This window comes from Ovis aries, chromosome 4 (genome assembly GCF_016772045.2).
Source record: "Ovis aries strain OAR_USU_Benz2616 breed Rambouillet chromosome 4, ARS-UI_Ramb_v3.0, whole genome shotgun sequence".
Classification (NCBI taxonomy): domain Eukaryota; kingdom Metazoa; phylum Chordata; class Mammalia; order Artiodactyla; family Bovidae; genus Ovis; species Ovis aries.
Genome location: NC_056057.1, coordinates 26,844,990 through 26,864,241, shown reverse-complemented (window position 1 = coordinate 26,864,241; position 19,252 = coordinate 26,844,990).

Below are 19,252 nucleotides of genomic sequence, written 5' to 3'. Positions count from 1 at the left end.
TAAGGTCACAGACACCAGCCCAACCACAACACTACCACACCTCTGAAGCACAGGCAGGGCACTCAGAGTTCTTTTTCCTCTGGAAAAGATTGAATACAAGCGGAAAAGTGAGATTTCTTCTTACTATAAACCAGAGCATAGAAAAATATAATGGTTTTTTATTGTCTAGGTAGCCAGTGCAAACTGCTCCATGATCTAGAGTTGGAAATAATGTCACATTTCTTCATTTCTCAAGGCAAATTAGAACTGGGCCCAGATGAGCAAAACATCCACAATTAGTGTCCTCGCCCAAGGGTATTTAAGAACTCAGGGAGCCTTTGCAGGTGGTGAGGTGGGAGACTTGGCGGGGTGGGCATCTGGACTGTGGCTCCTGCAGACCTAATGTGGTCCTTACGCCAGGCTTTGCTCACACACAGTCCACCTAGCCTTGCAGCCACATCCATGTGCAGCTTTCTGCCTGGGCCTGTGGGGTCTCCTCAGATGGGATAACCTACTTCCACTGTCCCTTAGAAAGACATCAGACGTTAAAGAAGTCGAGCTCTTCTACACCTCGAGCAGGAGAAAATGTATCTTTCCTTCATTCCTTGACATGTCCCAGTCTGCCTTCTATCATAATAGGTAGGAATTATAAAATGATTATTAATATTTCGTGCACTTTTGAACACTGTAGTAGGATTTACATTGCTATAATATTTTCAGAGGGCAATTTGGCTGTTATCTTTCAGTATTTTAAATGTACATATACTTTATGTTAGATATTCCAATATGAAGAATTTAATAAATATCTCAAAGTATACAAAGACATACATATAAAGATGATTATTCCTTCTTTGTTTGTAAAACAGAAAAAATTGTAAACAACCTAAGCTTCCATTAATAGGGGATAGTTGGATAATTTGTGGCATGTGCATACATTAAATCACTACCCAAACTCCTAGTAAGAAAAAAACTCAATCATTCCATAGAAAATATGTTAAGTGAAAAATCTTCATACACCCACACACAAATGAAACAGTGAAATGATTGCATATAGAGTATGACAGTATATACATCAATGCAGCAGGCCATTAAATTTTTGCAATTTAAAAATGGTAAATTCTGGAAAATGGTTTGAAAAAAATGAAACTGACTTTTTGTTTTATGCATTTCTTTATACACTTTGCAACAGCAGGAACTACATTTGCAAATATAGGTTTAAATTTGGCTGTTTACATTGAAAATATATTACACCTATAATCTGAAAGAAATAATAAAGATGAACATATCTTCATTATATAGTATTACCAATCCCACCACTGTTCTGTAATGAGCGTACTGTCAGCCCTTACTCGTTATGCATAATTTATCGTGTCAAAGGCCTCTCTTCTTGGACTCTGTGTAAATAATTGTCTCCTTTCTAAGTGATCCAATCTGCTTGGTGATCTTTACAACTATGCTCCACAGAGCAAAGAACTATTTACTTGTTTCAAGGGGCTATTGGAAAAGAGAAAGATACAGGAATTAGGTGTGCTCAGTCTTGTCTGATTCTTTGCAACCCTGTGGACTGTAGCCCATCAGGCTCCTCTGTCCGTGGGATTCTCCAGGCAAGAATACTTTAACCTTAGGGGGGAAAAACAGTTCTTTGGTTCCTTCCTCCATTTTTTAATTGAGGGTTTGTGTTTTATAAAACTATTGGGTTTCTATATATGAAATTTTATGAATTTCATGAAAATTTTTCATGAAATTTGTTTACTATTGGGTTGTTATACATGAGGTCCATGTATAGCTTGGATATTAACTTTGTATTGGATATGGGGTTGGACTTTTAGTTTCTTGATTGTTTCCTTGGCTGAGCAGAAGCTTTGTAGTTTGCTGCAGTCCCACTTGCTGATTTTTACATTTGGTGCCTTTGCTTTTAGTGTCAAATTCAAAAAAATCATTACTAAGGCCAAAGTCAAAGACCTTAACCACTTCCATTTTCTTTTAAGATTTTAAGAATTTCAGATATTACTTTCAAGTCTTTAATTCTTGTGTATCATGTAAGGTGGAGGTCCAGTTTCATTCATTTCATTCAATTATCCAGTTTTCTCAATACCTTTTATTGAAGAGACTATATTTTCCCACTGAGTATATTTGGATCCCTTGAAAAATATTAGTTGACCATATATGAAAGGGTTTATTTCAGGGCTATTTATCCTGTTCCATTCATCAATATGGCTATTTTTATACCAATACCACACTGTTTTAGTTACCATAGCTTTGTAATGTAGAAATCAGGGAGTGTGATATTTTCAACTTTGTGTTTAATCTCAGGATGACTTTGGCTATCTGGGGTCTTTCGTGATTCCATACATATTTTAAGGTTTCTTTTTTTTTTTCCTCTCTCTCTCTATTTCTGTGAAAAATGTCATTTGACTGCTATAGATATTGTATTGAACCCAGAGATTGCTTTGGGTAGTATGGCCTTCTTAACAAAATTCTTCTAATTCATGAGCACAGAATACCTTTCTGTTGTGTCTTCTTCATTTTTTTTTTCCATCAATATCTTATAGTTTTCAGTGTATAGATCTTTTATCATCTTGGTTAAATTTATTCCTAAGTAGTATATTATTTTATGATGCTATTGTAAATAGGACTGTTAATTTCTCTGATAATTCATTGTTAGTATGTTAAAACATAACTGGTTTTTGTACATTGTGTCTGTGTCCTGCAACTTTACTGAATTTGTTTATTAGTTATTTAACCATTATTTAGCGGAGGATTTTAAATTTTATTTTTCTAAAAAACTTTTATTGCTTTATAGTTGCTTGACAATTTGTGTTAGTTTCCGCTGTACAGCAGAGTGAATATGCTACACACACACACACATATATACACACATATATATACACATATATATACACATATACACACACACACACATATATATATACACACACACATATATATATACATATATATACATACACACACATATATATATACACACACACACATATACATATAACACATACATATCTCCTCTATTTTGGATTTCCTTTTCTGTTCAGTTCAGTTCAGTTGATCAGTTGTGTCCGACTCTTTGTGACCCCGTGAACTGCAGCACACCAGGCCTCCCTGTCCAGCACCAACTCCTGGAGTTCACTCAAACTCACGTCCATCGAGTTGGTGATGCCATCCAGCCATCTCATCCTCTGTTGTCCCCTTCTCCTCCTGCCCCCAATCCCTCCCAGCATCAGGGTCTTTTCCAATGAGTCAGCTCTTCACATGAGGTGGCCAAAGTACTGGAGTTTCAGTTTTAGCATCACTCCTTCTAAAGAATACCCAGGACTGATCTCCTTTAGAATGGACTGGTTGGATCTCCTTGAAGTCCAAGGGACTCTCAAGAGTCCTCTCCAACACCACAGTTCAAAAGCTTCAATTCTTTGGTGCTCAGCCATTTAGCTCCTTCCCATTTAGGTCATCACTAATATGCAGAGTCCATCATGAGAAATGCTAGGTTGGAAGAAGCACAAGCTGGAATCAAGACTGCCGGGAGAAATATCAATAACCTTAGATATGCAGATGACATCACCCTTATGGCAGAAAGTGAAGAGGAACTAAAAAGCCTCTTGATGAAAGTGAAAGAGGAGAATGAAAAAGTTGGCTTAAAGCTCAACATTCAGAAAACTAAGATCATGGCATCTGGTCCCATCACTTCATGGGAAATAGATGGGGAAACAAGTGGAAACAGTGTCAGACTTTATTTTTCTGGGCTCCAAAATTACTGCAGATGGTGATTGCAGCCATGAAATTAAAAGACGCTTTACTCCTTGGAAGCAAAGTTATGACCAAGCTAGATAGCATATTGAAAAGCGGAGATATTACCTTGCAACAAAGGTCCATCTAGTCAAGGCTGTGGTTTTCCTGTGGTCATGTATGGATGCTGGACTGTGAAGAAAGCTGAGCCCCGAAGAATTGATGTTTTTAAACTGTGGTACTGAAGACTCTCGAGAGTCCCTTGTACTACAAGGAGATCCAACCAGTCCATCCTAAAGGAGATCAGTCCTGGGTGTTCTTTGGAAGGACTGATGCTGAAGCTGAAACTCCAATACTTTGGCCACCTCATGCGAAGAGTTGACTCATTGGAAAAGACCCTGATGCTGGGAGGGATTGGGGGCAGGAGGAGAAGGGGACGACAGAGGATGAGATGGCTGGATGGCATCACCAACTTGATGGACGTGAGTCTGAGTGAACTCCAGGAGTTGGTGCTGGACAGGAAGGCCTGGCGTGCTGCAATTCATGGGGTCACACAGAGTTGGACATGACTGAGCGACTGAACTGAACTAGGTCACTGCAGAGTACTGAGTAGCATTTTCTGTGCTATACAGTAGGTTCTCATTAGTTATCTATTTCATACATAGTATCACTAGTGTATACATTTCAATCCTAATCCTCCAGTTCACCCACCTTTACCCTTGGTATCCATACATTTGTTTTCTACATCTGTATCTGTATTCTGTATTTCTGATTTGTAAATAAGATAGTCTATACCACTTTTTTTTTCAGATTCCACAATATGCACTAATATGATATTTGTTTTTCTGACTTCACTCTGTATGACAGTCTTTAGATTCATCCATGTCTCTACAAATGACCCAGTTTCATTCCTTTTTATGGTTGAGAAATATTCCATTGCATATATATACCACATCTTCTTGATCCACTCCTCTACTGATGAATATTTAGGTAGTTTCCATGTCCTAACTACTGTAAATAATGCTGCAGTGAACATTAGAGTGCACGTGTCTCTGAGTTATGGTTCTATCAAGGTGTATGCCCAGTAGTGGGATTTCTGGGTCAATGGTAGCACTGAGTTTTGCTTTCTGAGGAATCTCCATGCTGTTTTCCATAGTACCTGTATCAATTTACATTCCCATCAACAGTACAAGAGTGTTCCCTTTCCTCCACACCCTCTCCAACATTTATTGTTAGTAAATTTTTCGATGATGGCTATTCTGACTGGTGTGATGTGATATTTCATTGTAGTTTTGAGTTGCATTTCTCTAATGATTAGTGGACATTTCATGCAAAGATGGATACAATAAAGGACAGAAACAGTATGGACCTAACAAAAGCAGAAGATATTAAGAAAAGGTAGCAAGGACACACAGATGAACTATACAAAAAAGATGTTAATGACCCAGATAACCACCATGGTGTTATCACTCACCTAGAGACAGACATCCTGGAGTGTGAAGTCAAGTGGAACTTAGGAAGAAGCATCACTATGAACAAAGCTACTAGAGGTGATGGAATTCCAGCTAATCTATTTAAAATCCCCAAAGATGATGCTGTGAAAGTGATGCACTCAACATGCCAGCAAATTTGGAAAACTCAGCAGTGGCCATAGGGCTGGAAAAGGTCAGTTTTCATCCCAATCCCAAAGAAAGGCAATGCCAAAGAATGTCCAAACTACTGCACGATTGTACTCATCTCACATGCTAGTAAAGTAATGCTCAAAATTCTCCAAGCCAGACTTCATCATTACGTGAACCAAAAAATTTCAAATGTACAAGCTGGATTTAGAAAAGGCAGAGCAACCAGAGATCAAATTGCCAACATCCACAGGATCATAGAACAAATGAGAATTCCAGAAAAGCATCCACATCTGCTTCATTGACTATGCTAAAGACTTTAACTCTGTGGATCACAACAAAGTGTGGAAAATTCTTCAAGAGATGGGAATACCAGACCACTTTCCCTGCCTCCTGAGAAATCTGTATGTAGGTCAAGAAGAAACAGTTAGAACCAAACATGGAACAGTGGACTGGTTCCAAGTTGGGAAAGGAGTACATCAAGGCCGCCTGTTGTCACTCTGCCTGCCTATTTAACTTGCATGCAAAGAACATCATGAGAAATGCTGGTCTGGATGAAGCACAAGTTGGAATCAGGATTGCCAGGAGAAATATCAATAACCTCAGATATGCAGATGACACTGCTCTCAAGGCAGAAAGCGAAGAGGAACTAAAGAGTCTCTTGATGAAAGTGAAGGAGTAGAGTGGAAAAGCTGTCTTAAAACTCAACATTATAAAAACTAAGATCATGGCATTGGATCCCATCACTTCATGGCAAATAGATGGGAAAACAGTGGAAACAGTGACAGATTTTATTTTCTTGGGCTCCAAATTCACTGCAGATGGTGACTGCAGCCATGAAATAAAAAGATGCTTGCTCCTTAGAAGAAAAGCTATGACAAACCTAGATAGCATATTAAAAAGCAGAGATATTACTTTGCTAACAAAGGTCCATCTAGTCAAAGCTATGGTTTTCCCAGTAGTCATATATTGGTGTGAGAGCTGGACCATTAAGAAAGATGAGCACCAAATAATTGATGATTTTGAACTGTGGTGCTGGAGAAGACTCTTCAGAGTACCTTGGACAGCAAGATGATCAAACTAATCAATCCTAAAGGAAATCAGTCCTGAATATTCATTGGAAGGACTGATGCTGAAGCTGAAACTCCAATACTTTGACTCCCTGATGTGAAGAACTGACTCACTGGAAAAGACCCTGATGCTGGCATAGATTGAAGGCAGGAGGAGAAGGGGATGACAGAGGATGAGATGGTCGGATGGCATCACCGACTCTATGGACATGAGTTTAAGCAGGCTCTGGGAGTTGTTGATGGACAGGGAAGCCTAGTGTGCTGCAGTCCATGGCCTCCCTAAGAGCTGGGCATGCATGACTTAGCAACTGAACTGAATGATTAGTGCTGTTGAGGATCTTTTCATGTACCTCTTGGCCATGTATCTCTATATCTCTGTAGAAATGTCTATTTAAGTCTCCTACCCATTTTTTGATTGGATTGTTTGTTTGTTTGTTTGGTATTGAGCTGCATGGGTTATTTGTATATTTTGGAGATGAATCCTTTGTCAGTTGCTTCATGTGCAAATATTTGCTCCCATTCTGAGGGTTGTCCTTTTATCTTGTTTATGGTTCCCTTTGCTGTGCAAAAGCTTTGAAGTTTAATTATATCCCATTTGTTTATTTTTGTTTTTATTTTCATTACTCTAGGGAGGTGGGTCAAAAAAGATCTCGCTATGATTTATGTCAAAGAGTGTTCTGTGTTTTCAAAACTTTGTGACACAGCTGGTCTGTGGCAGATTGAATTTTCTTTATGTAATAGCACAGCATCTGCAAATAGAGACAATTTTATCCTTTCTGATTTTGATGGCCTTTATTTATTTACTTGACCTAATTGCTCTGACTAGGATTTCCAGTAGTATGTTGAAGTAACAAGAGTGAGCATCCTTGTATTATTCCAGATCTTAGAGGAAACGTTTCAGCTTTTCACCGTTGAGTGTGATATTAGCTGTGGGCTTGTCATATATGGCCTTTTTTATGTTGTGGTACATCCCTTCTCCAACAAGATGCTTGGAAGATTTTATCATGAAAAGATGTGAAATTTTGTGGAATGCTTTCTCTATGTTGACTGAGATGATTATACGATTTTTTATTCTCCATTTTGTTAATGTAGTGTATCACAATATTTGATTTGTGCATGTTGAACCAACTTTGCTTTACTGGAGTAAATTCCAGTTGATTATGGTATATGATCCTTCTAATGTATTGTTGAATTCAGTTTGCTAACATTTTGTTGATGGTTTTCACATCTATGTTTATTGAAGAAATTGTCCTGTAATTTTCATTTCAGTGTCTTTGGCTTTGGTATGATATTAACACTACCTTTGCAAAATGAGTTTAGACGTGTTCTTTCATCTTTTTTTTTTTTTTAATAGTTTGGGGAGGATTGGTATTAATTCTTATTTAAATGTTTGATTAAATTTACAAATGGCTATTTGCTGGAAGGTTTTTGATTTGTGATTCATTCTCCTTAGTAGCAATTAGTCTATTAAGATTTCCTATTTTTTCATGAATCAGTCTTGGTAATTTACATGTTTCTAAGAATATATCCATTTCTTAGAGGTTGTCTAATTTGTTAGCATAATAATTGTTTATAGTCCTCTCTTATGATTCTTTGTATTCTTTGGTGTTAATTACAGTGCTCCCTCTTTCATTTCTAATTTTATTTATTTGAGCGCACTCTCTTTTTTTCTGGGTTAGTCTGCCTAAAGGTTCAGCAATTTCGTTTATCCTTTCAAAGAGCCAGCTCTTAGTTTCACTGACTTTTTCCTATGTTTTTTAGTCTCTATTTCATTAATTTCATCTTTGTATTTCCTTCCTTCTTTTGACTTTGGGCTTGGTTCTTTTTTCTAGTTCCTTGTATTGTAAAGTTAAGCTGTTTATTTCAGATCTTTCTTGTTTCTTAATCTAGACATTTATCACTGTGAAATTTCTCTTAGAACTGCTTTTTCTGCACAGCATAATTTGGTATGTTGTGCTTTCATGTTCACTTATTTCAAGATATTTTTATTGCACTTTGATTTTGTCTTTGATCCATCGGTTGTTCAGAAGTGTAGCGTTTAATTTCCACATACTTGTGAATTTTTCCAGTTTTCTTCTTATAGTTGACTTCTTGTTTCTTATTATTGTGGTTGGAAAAGATGCTTAATATGATTTCAGTCTCCTTAAATTTATTAAAACTGAGAAGAATGTGTTCTGCTTTCAGTAGAAATGTACTGTAAATGTCTGTTAGGTCCATCTCCTCTAAAATAGCTTGGGTTCATTTTCTTATTGATTTTCTGTTGACGAGAACCTTTCACTGTTGAAAGTGGGATATTGAAATCCCTTAGTACTTTTGTATTGAAACTTATTTCTCTCTTCAGATAAGTTGATATTTTCTTTAAAGATATAGAGCTCTTATAAAGGGTATATGCATATTTATTGACATAATAGCCACCAGATGAATGGATTCCTTTATCATTATGTAATAGCTTTGTCTCTTGTTTAAGCTTTTTGGTTAAAAATCTATATTTTCTGATGTAAGTATAGCTGCCGCTGCTTTCTCTTGGCTTCCATTTGCATGGGATATATGTTTCCATCCCTTAAGTTTCAGTCTACATGTGTCCTTAAATCTAAAAAGCGTCTCTTGTAGATAGCTTATAGATGGTTCTTGTTTTTTGTATCCATTCTGTAACTCTGTGTCTTTTGACTGGAGACTTTAGTTCATTTCTACTTGACTATTGACAGATATGGGCTTATTACCATTTTGTGAATTGTTTTCTTGTTGTTTGATAAATCCTTTGTTCCTTTCTTCCTCTTTTGTTCTCTTCCTTTGTGATTTGATAACTTTCTATAGTGGTATTCTTAGATTCCTTTTTCTTTACCTTTTGTGTATCTACTATAAGTTTTTACTTTGTGGTTAACATGTCTTACATAAAACGTGTTATATTTATAACAGTCTATTTTAAGCTGATAACATTTTCAAGTGCACACAAAAGCTCTAAATTTTAACTCTGCATTTTGTGTTCTGATGTCAAAATTTATATATTTTAACTTTGTATATGGGCTTCCCTGGTAGCTCAGCTGGTAAAGAATCCATGTGCAGTGTAGGAGACCTGGATTCGATCCCTGTGTTGGGAAGGGCATGGCAGCTCACACCAGTATTCTTGCCTAGAGAATCCCGGGGGACAGAGGAGCCTGGTGGGCTACGGTCCATGGGGTTGCACAGAGTCAGACACGACTGAGCAACTAAGCACAGCACACTAGCCCTTTGTATATAAGTTACAGCACACTAGCCCTTTGTATATAAGTTAACAAATTATTGAAATTATAGTTATTTTAAAGTATTTGTCCATTAATCTTTGTACTAAAGTTATAAGTGATTTTCACACCCCCTTTACCATATTAAAGTATTCTGAAGTAAATTGTATATTTACTTTTTACCATCTGTTTTCATGTTACTAATTAGCTTCCTTTTGTTTCAGCTTGTAAAGTCCTCTGTAACTTTTCATGTAAGGCTGGTCAAGTCATGATGAACTCTTTTAGCTTGTGTTTGTTTAGAAAACTCTTTGTTTTTCCTTCCATTTTGAAAGGCAGTTTTGCGTAGAATATTCTTGTGGGCAGGTTGTTTTCTTTCACCATTCTAGTTAAATCATGCCACTCCCTTCTGCTTTGCATGTTTCTGCTGAAAATTCTGATCATAGGGTTCCTTTACATGTAAAAAGTTAGTTTTGTCTTGCCACTTTTTTTTTTCTTGTGCTTAAATTTGATTATTTAATTATGATATATCTTGGTGTGATCTCTTTGGATTCCTTTTGTTTGAAAGTCTGTTGGCTTCCTGAATTTGAAAATCTGTTCATTTCTGCAGGTTAGGGAAGTTTTCAGTCCTTATTTCTTTGAATAAACTTTCTGCTCCTTTTTCTCTCCTTCTGGTTTGAATATTGGTCTGACTATTGGTGTTGCATAAGTTCCTTAAGCTATTTCATTTTTTTCATTCATTTTTCCTTTTACTCCTTGATTGGATGAATTCCACTGCCTGTTGCTGAATTTCTGTATCTTTTCTTTTAGTTGATCTAGTCTGCTGCTAAACCTCTCTGTTGAATTTTTCAGCTGAATTATAGTCTCAGCTCTGTGATTTTTCACTGTTTTAAAATATTTTCTGTCTCTTTGTTGAAATTCTTCCTTTGTTGATGCATTGCTGTCCTAACCGTGATGAGCATCTTTATGAGCATATTTTGAACTGTCTGTCAGGTTAGTTACTAATATCTGTGTCATTAAGATCTGTTTCTGGAGGTTTATCTTGCTCTTTTATTTGAAAAGCATTTTCCTGTTTCTTCATTTTTCTTGACTGTCTGTGTTGGTTTCTATGCATGAGGTAAAGCAGCCCCTTTCCCAGTCTTGACCAAGTGGTCTCATGTAAGAGATGAAACTCATCAATCAGTCCAGCCTGACATCTTGGTTTTCTCTCAAGACTTTGTAGTTAACCAAGTTGCCCACTTTGTTCTTAGGGATTCCCAGGAGTTGAGGGCATACCAAAACCTGTCAGTGTCCCTAGAAGGAAGATCATGCTCAGGGCCTAGAATGTGGACCATCAGGTGGAAGGCAATGCATGGAGTTAAGTCCCTCTCAAGGAGAAACCAGAGATGGGCATTTTTTTCCCCCTCTGCTTCCCCTGTATTGGATCCAGGCATATTGTTGCAGGGATTTACCTGAGATTGTCACAGTCTTTTTAGACATGTGAAGGGAGGCCCCTGGTATGTCATTACCTGACACACCAGGGATTTGCCCCTTGGGCAGCAATTATAAAACCTGGGGCATAGACATATGTATAAGCTCCTGCCAGGGAGATACTGGTGACTTGGAGCAGGCTACCAGGAGACAATGAGAGAGGTGTTTGTTAGTTTCCATGGTTTCTGAGAACGTTCAGCTATCCCCTATATGTGTGCTAAATTAAAAGCCTACATTTTAGGCAGCAGCTTTCAAAGTATGCAGAAGGACTCCTTTAGGGGAAAGACTAGGAGATGCACAATTTTGTCTGCTCTCTCTGTACCAAAATCTGGAAGAATAGCTCTATTGTAAGCACTTGCACACCCGTTAACAACTATTTCTTTATTTGCTATAGTCTTGTGGATCCAAGCCTCATTAGCCTTAAGAATTAGAAGTTTTAGGGAGCATATACCTCCGTTGAGAGTTTTAAAAGTGGGGGTATTATCTGTTGGACAAACTCCTTGCTCCTCAACGAGAATCTGAAAGTTAGGAGTTCCCTTCCAATTGTATGGTGCTGTGTCAGGTCATGGCAAGCATGTGTCTCAGCTTTTCCTGGCCATTTGATGCAGGCTATTTTCTAATTTGCCTGATACATAGGGGTTGTTCCCTAGTTTCAGATTTCTTTCAGAGGTAATTGCTCTCTGTGTAGATAGATTCAGTGTGTACATAGGAAGATGGGAATTCAAGAGTCTCCTCTATTGCCATCTTGGCTTACACCCCTGTTCATAATTATCTTAGTGGTTTATATCAAACCTTTAGATACTTATAGACTTTTAACTGAATCAATTAAGGAGGATTGAAGAATTTGGCTCCTCTATGGTGTATGATGGCGCCATTATAAAACTAGAAAAGAAATCTGCTATCATGAGCTTTGCTGACATGCATTCCAAATTGAACTATGAATGTTAACTATTCACCCAGGATCAGTTAAGTCTGGTACCACAGCTTCTAGTAATCAAGAATTATTAGAACCAGAATTATTTTTCTTGATTTTTTACATGCTTTATTTTGTCACTTTATCAAATTACTCCAAAAAGAAGAAGATAAATTTGATTAAAATGAGAACACATAAAATAGTATAGCATGAGCAGAAAAATAAATGCAAAATGACAGCAGAGAAATAAATTGGAGTGAAAAGTTAATACAAGTTAGGAAGAGATGAAAATAGAACACAAATGTGCAGTCTGTAGGAGCATAAATCATTGATCTAGCTGTGCCCTGACTTGGCTTTATGCTTCTTGGTGTTCAGAATAAAAAGAGAATCCATTATAATTTGATGAGGTGAAAACATGCTGTTTTCCTAGTTCTGATACTAAAAAAGGCAAATGGATCCTTTTTGAAGGGACTTAAATACAATCGCGACAGTAATTGCCATAATGTATCTCATAAGACTGCTTCTCTTACTACCTCTCAAAAAAAAACTAAAAACCTCCCGAGATAAGCTGAGTGAAACTCCTTCTGCATATGGTTCAAAGTAACAAGGCTAAACTACAGAGTTTTTTGATGGTCAAGTTGGATCAAAAGAAAAGTTTGTGGTATTTTTATAGGTGATATAGAGAAGAGCTCCTATAGTGAGTACTTGAGATGTAGAAGTAACGTTCAACTTTCTACATAGTAAAAAGCTGGATTGAACGAATCTGCATGCTTAGACAGAGAAATGACAGATAATTTCAATGTGGATGGGTGTGTCATAGGTCTTCCAAGTTGTATTTGTAAAATAAGGACTCTGAGCCATAGGTACAATCCAAGAGAAGAACCTGGGATCTTTTGCCATAGATCATATTTTTCTCAAAGTACTTTCCTTGACATGCTAATATCATGTAATAATGAGGTCTGAAAATGGTTCTAGTGTCAAATAAGTTTGGTGAATATTGCATAGCAGTTCCATTTCTTGGAAAAGTAGTAGTAGTGATGCCTGGCAGTACTACACACACACAAAAATACTGCACAGCACAGTAATACATTAGAGAGCCATAATGAAGGAATCTGATTAACTTTTCTTTGCTGAGTGTTTCCCAACTTATTTGATTATCAAATCCACATGTTAATATTTGGTGTGACTAATATTCTATAAAACAGACCCTGAAAAATATAGTTTCTGATGACATTAACTCAATGTGTTATTAAGATTAAAACCACTTTAAAAAACATCAATGTGAAGAACATTCTAGGAAACAAAACAGTAGACATTGATGCAGAGGTCCTGCATACCAGCAGCCAGAATAGGATTCTAGTACATCTACTTCAAACAAGTATAAAATGGACATAGGGCTTCCTCAAAACCCCAGAAGGTGAATGAGAATTTGTGTAATGGATGTTTAGAACATGCAAGGTAGTGAGAAGTCAAAATTCTTTTTATACGACAAAATCTTTTTGGTAACTCGATTTTTAAATGAATGTTCAAATGTAGTAGTTAGTGAATTCAGGGAAAATATGGGAATCTATTATCTCAGTGTTGTCATATTTTTACAGTGAAGTATTCTCAAGATTTTTTAGTCCCATTGGCAATCTAGGATTTTTCCTTGATATATATATATATATCAAATGCAAGATGACATTTTGTCAATGGCTTTAGTGCAGAGGCACATGTTAATTTCCTAGGAACCATGAAGTTCTGTCAAGAGCAAAGAGCCATCTTGAATATTCTAGCTGTTATGAATGTTGAGTGGGAGACATTTGTTTCATATCCCACTAGAATCAAGCAGAGAGACCTCTTGAAAGATTGGTCAGTCAGATGGCCAGATGATTCTTAAGTCTGGTTATGACAATTTACATGACAGAAGAAGGTCATTTTAGGTAGTGCCTGTGCGCATGCTAAGTTGCTTCAGTCGTGTCAACTCTTTTTGACCCCATGGATTGTAGCCCACTAGGCTCCTCTATCCATGGGATTTTCCAGGCAAGAATACTGGAGAGCGTTGCCATGCTCTTCTCTAGGGGATCTTCCTGCCCTAGGGATCGAACTTGCATCTCTGATACCTCCTGCGTTGGCTGGTGGGTTCTTTACCACTAGTACCCCATATTAGCATTAATTATCTCACATTCTAGCTTCAGTTTCCTCAACTATAGGGATTCCTCACTAGCCTTGCCTTAGCAGATTCCACACAAATATTCCTGCCCTGCTATCTGAGGTTTAACCCACCGTGTAGCAGCTCAGCTTCAAAAGAAACTTTAACTGCTTGATGCATGTAGTTAAACCAGTGATTCAATCCCTGTTGTATCTTATTGAAGACCAACCTGAATTACTAAAAAAAATTTTTTTTGAACTTGGAGGTAAGGTGACTTCCACACAGTTTTTAATCCTACCAGTTACTGGTGGTGTGGGGTTACATAATCTTCTTGAATTCTTCTTTTTCCAAAAAAGCTCACCTTCCATAGTCATTGGCAATTCTGATAATGGTTGTGAAACTGGTTTCCAAATACAGCACTGAGTGTCCAAATACACTGCCCTGCATTCAGCAAAGAAAAGCTTTCAGACAGTTCTGGGTCACTTATTCTCTTTGAATAGTCTTTTCTTCAACCTATCTGTGTGATAACATCATGGTCTAGGTAAAAATGTGTTTTTTCCCCATAGCATCATAGATGCATAGCTGAAAATTGCATTCTCAAAAAGGCTGTATTAATTGTAAAAGAAGAACCAACACTTAGCTGTATATCTGATATTTCTTATCTAACAGCTAAATTACTAGAGTAAAGCCATTCTTCTCCTAGGAATCTGGCCAAATTCAGGTTATTTGCAAAGACCAGACACATTGATCAGGACCCTTCTTTAGAAACAAAATGCAGGCTATAAGCAACATATTGCCTGGCCTCTGACATGAGCTAAATATCTGGAAAAGGCAAAGCTGTAATGAAACTGTGTTGGCTGTGTTCTCCCATGTTTCTTTGCCATGCCCAGGCAAGACTGGAGCTTACCAGGCACCACCATCATTCATAAAGGGGAGGTCCTTTTGAGGCCCAGATGTAGCTGAGGTGGAGCTGAGGGATGGAGACTACTGCAGAGTGGCAGGAGAGGGGCAGAGCACGGCTCTTCTGTTTGTTTCTAGACATGATCATAAGTGTAGTGTTAGTCATTCAGTTGTGTCCGACTCTTTACCACCCCATGGACCATAGCCCGCTAGGTTCCTCTATCCATGGGATTCTCTAGGCAAGAATCCTGGAATGGGGTAGCCATTCACTTCTCCAGGGGATCTTCCCAACCCAGGGATCGAACCCGGGTCTCCTGCATTGCAGGCAGATTCTTTACTGTCTGAGCCACCAGGGAAGCCTCGATTATAATCAGACATGATGATAATGGGGGAGTAACTGTTTTCTTCCCAAAGGCCTTCTTTGCCTTCTTAAAATCCATAACCACTGTATTAGTTTCCTGTTGATATTGTTACAGATTACCACAAACTTAGTGGCTTAAAACAATACAAATTAATTATCTTAAAGTCCTGGCAGTCAGAAGCCCTAAAATCAAGCTGTGGACAGGGCTGCCTCCTTTCTGAAGGCACGAGAGGAGAACTGGTTTCCTTGCCTTTTCCAGCTTCTAGAGATTGCCTGCATTCCTTGGCCTGTGGTCCTCTATCTTCAGGCCAACAGCAGAGTATATTCAAATTTCTCTCTCCTTCTGTCCTCACCTCTCCTCTTTTGACTCTGACCCTCCTCCTTTCTTCTTATAAGGACTCTTATGATCACATGAGACCACCAAGGTAACAGAGGACAAGCATTCCATCTCAAGGATTTTCCCTAGTAACATCTGTGAAGACCTTCCTGCCATCCAATCTGGGATTATAATATGCACATCTTTGGGGGCACCATTATTTTATCTACCACCACCATCCTGGTTGTTCTGACTGCTTTTTAGAATAGTTTCATTGTGTATAAAATTGGGACAATGATATTCACCCCCTGGGGATATAAAGTCAATGAGATAGCCTGGCTTCAGCCATCATAACAAAACACTTGCATAGTGGCTGTTAGAAGATTTTTTTATGTGTTCTGAATTCAGAGATGCAGAGTTGAGATTCTGCTCTCACTGCTGCCTGCTACCTGAAGAGGCCACTTTGCCCTAGGTTTTCTCACTTTTTAAATGCACAACTTGAGTTTTCGCATCAACCTATGAGTAATGACTCAAATTTCAATATAACTCCACCTATAAAAGGCTTCCCAGGTGGCTCAGTGGTAAAAACCCAGCTACTAATGCAGGAGCTGTGGATTCAGCTGTTGGGTCAGGGAGATCTCTTGGAGAAAGAAATGTGACCCTCTCCAGTATTCTTGCCTGGGAAATCCCATAGACAGAGGAGCCTGGCGGGTACAGTCCATGGGGGGCGGGGGGTGGTCACAGAAGAGTCGGGCACGACTTAGAGACTGAACAGCAACAACAGCTTGAGTTTTCTCATCAGCCTGTGAGTAATGACTCAAGTTTCAGTCTGACCCCACCTATAAAAGAAAGCACTTGGAACCTCCTCACAATCTCACCCACTTCTTTATAGGAGTTAGAAGGCACTGTCCTGCATATATCCACATACCAGTTCTCCCAAGTCCTTTCTACTCTGGGCCCTTTTGGTTCACTCAAGTCCAGTAAAGAGAGCAGAAAATCTGAGGAATAGGAACTAGTAGAAGATACAGGCAAACTATGATTGGGACTATTAGATGAGTCAAAAGTCAAGTATTTCAAGCACAATTAAGTTCGCAGTGTCAGAAAAAATGATCATGATAAAATGTCATCACCTCTGTGAAAAGCAGACAAAATTGAAACTGTAATTCACAGTCATCATCCCTTCATTTGAAGGCTACTTCTGTCCTGAGCCAATCTGTCTGCTGTTAATGCTCCCAAGTTTAATTGGCTAATATTTTCTCTAAAAGCACTCATGGATAGCGTATTTTTCTCTCTCAGTACACTCACTGACTGTATCTTTATAAGGATAATTTATATCCTGCCTTTAAAGAATTTGTGGCAGCTGACATGAAAACTTAAAAAGTGTTGTCTAGAGGGAAGTAATGGATGAAGCAGGGGGAGTAGTCAGCGAACATGCATGCTAAGTCACTTCAGTCCTGTCTGACTCTTTGGGGCTTCTCAGTCCGTGGGATTCTCCAGGCAAGAATGCTGGAGTGGGTTGCCATGCCCTCCTCCAGGGAATCTTCCTGACCCAAGGATCAAACCTGCATCTCTTACCTTCTCCTGCACTGGCAGGTGGGTTCTTTACCACTAGTACCACCTGGGACACCCAACAGCAGTCAGGCAGAAGCACAAATAAATTTGCCAGAAATACAGCCCGAGGGAAGCTGTTGCACTGAGCACAAATCTGAATTCTGTGCTTTCTGGCAGCATGGACAGGTAGATGAAATAAACTAGATAGCACTTTGCTTGAAGAGAAATCTTTTTTCTCAGTCTGAACTCTGACTTAGTTCTGCATCTCAAAGGTGCCACTGAACAAATTAATGGACAGTGGAAAGGGCCCTGAACTGAAATTTTTACCAAATTAGGTTGCCTTTTAATAATGATGATGATGATAGTTGTGATGGTCAGGTTTGGACAGAAAAATCTTTTCTGTTACTTGAGTTTCTATGAGAAAGGATGAACACTTCTAGCCTCTTGTCTTATCCCTTAATTTTCTCCTTGGAGAAAGGCTGGGTGGGAGATGGCCACTGTTCAATTTCCTCAAATATATGAAGCAGATCTTTCAATGGTCTTGGGCATGAGGAATTTGGATCCTTTCCTCCTTTCTTGATCTCTCTGGAACTATAAGAGACAGTGACATGGAAAAGCAGGCTGGCTCTGCCCACTGAAAATGATCCCAGAATAGTCTACACACGGGTCTAGATTAAAGACTGAGGAATGGAGTGGTCAATTCCCGTTTGACTTTTCTAAGTTATAGTTTCTAATGATGATGACATTTTCCTCCATTACTTTTTTCTCTTTTTTTTAATTATTATTTTATTTTATTTTTTTACTTTACAATACTGTATTCATTTTGCCATACATCAACATGAATCCACCACGGGTATACATAAGTTCCCACTCCTGAATCCCCCTCCCACCTCCCTCCCCATACCATCCCTCTGGGTTATCCCAGTGCACCAACCCCAAGCATCCTGTATCCTGCATCAAACCTAGAGTGGCGATTCATTTCTTATATGATATTATACATGTTTCAAGGCCATTCTCCCAAATCATCCTGCCCTCTCCCTCTCCCACAGAGTCAAAAAGTCTGTTCTGTACATCTGTGTCTCTTTTGCTGTCTTGCATACAGAGTTATTGTTACCATCTTTCTAAATTCTATATATGTGTTAGTATACTGTATTGGTGTTTTTCTTTCTGGCTTACTTCACTCAGTATAATTGGCTCCAGTTTCATCCACCTCATTAGAACTGATTCAAATGTATTCTTTTTGATGGCTGAGTAATACTCCATTGTGTATATGTACCACAGCTTTCTTATCTATTCATCTGCTGATGGCCATCTAGGTTGCTTCCATGTCCTGGCTATTATAAACAGTGCTGCGATGAACATTGGGGTACACGCGTCTCTTTCAATTCGAGTTTCCTTGGTGTGTATGTCCAGCAGTGGGATTGCTAGCATCAAAATTCAGATGGAATTGAGAAGTATTTATTTTTGGTCTTGGTCCTTTAGGTTACCCACTAAAATCTGTTTCTTCTTTTTCCATAGAAATAGAATTTTTGCTGGGCAGATGGTTGCAGCCAGGTATAATCTGAGGACTAAGTCCATGGGTACCAAAGTTGGGTGGGAAAAAAATGTATGCAAATTGTGACTTTAGCTCTTAAAGATCCTTGGCCTGAACCAGTTCTTTCCTTTCCTTTCTCCTGGTAGGAAAAGGCAGTGGCTGGAGCACGCTGAGGCTAGAATAGTTGCCCCACAAGCCTGGGAAGCATTTTGGAGCAGAGCCCACATCCACTTACATGAAAAAAAGCCCAATTTTGAAATAACTCATTCTTTGATCTCTTCATTATACCATGCCGCTCACCTAACTCCAAACCAATACGGACTCCAAAACCAATAAGAACTAACAATTCTTTAGCTTTTTTTGGAGGTTTTTTTTTATTGTTTTATATCAACATGTATTTAACAATGTTGTGTTCGTTTGATGTATACAGCAAAGTGATTCAGTTATACGTATAC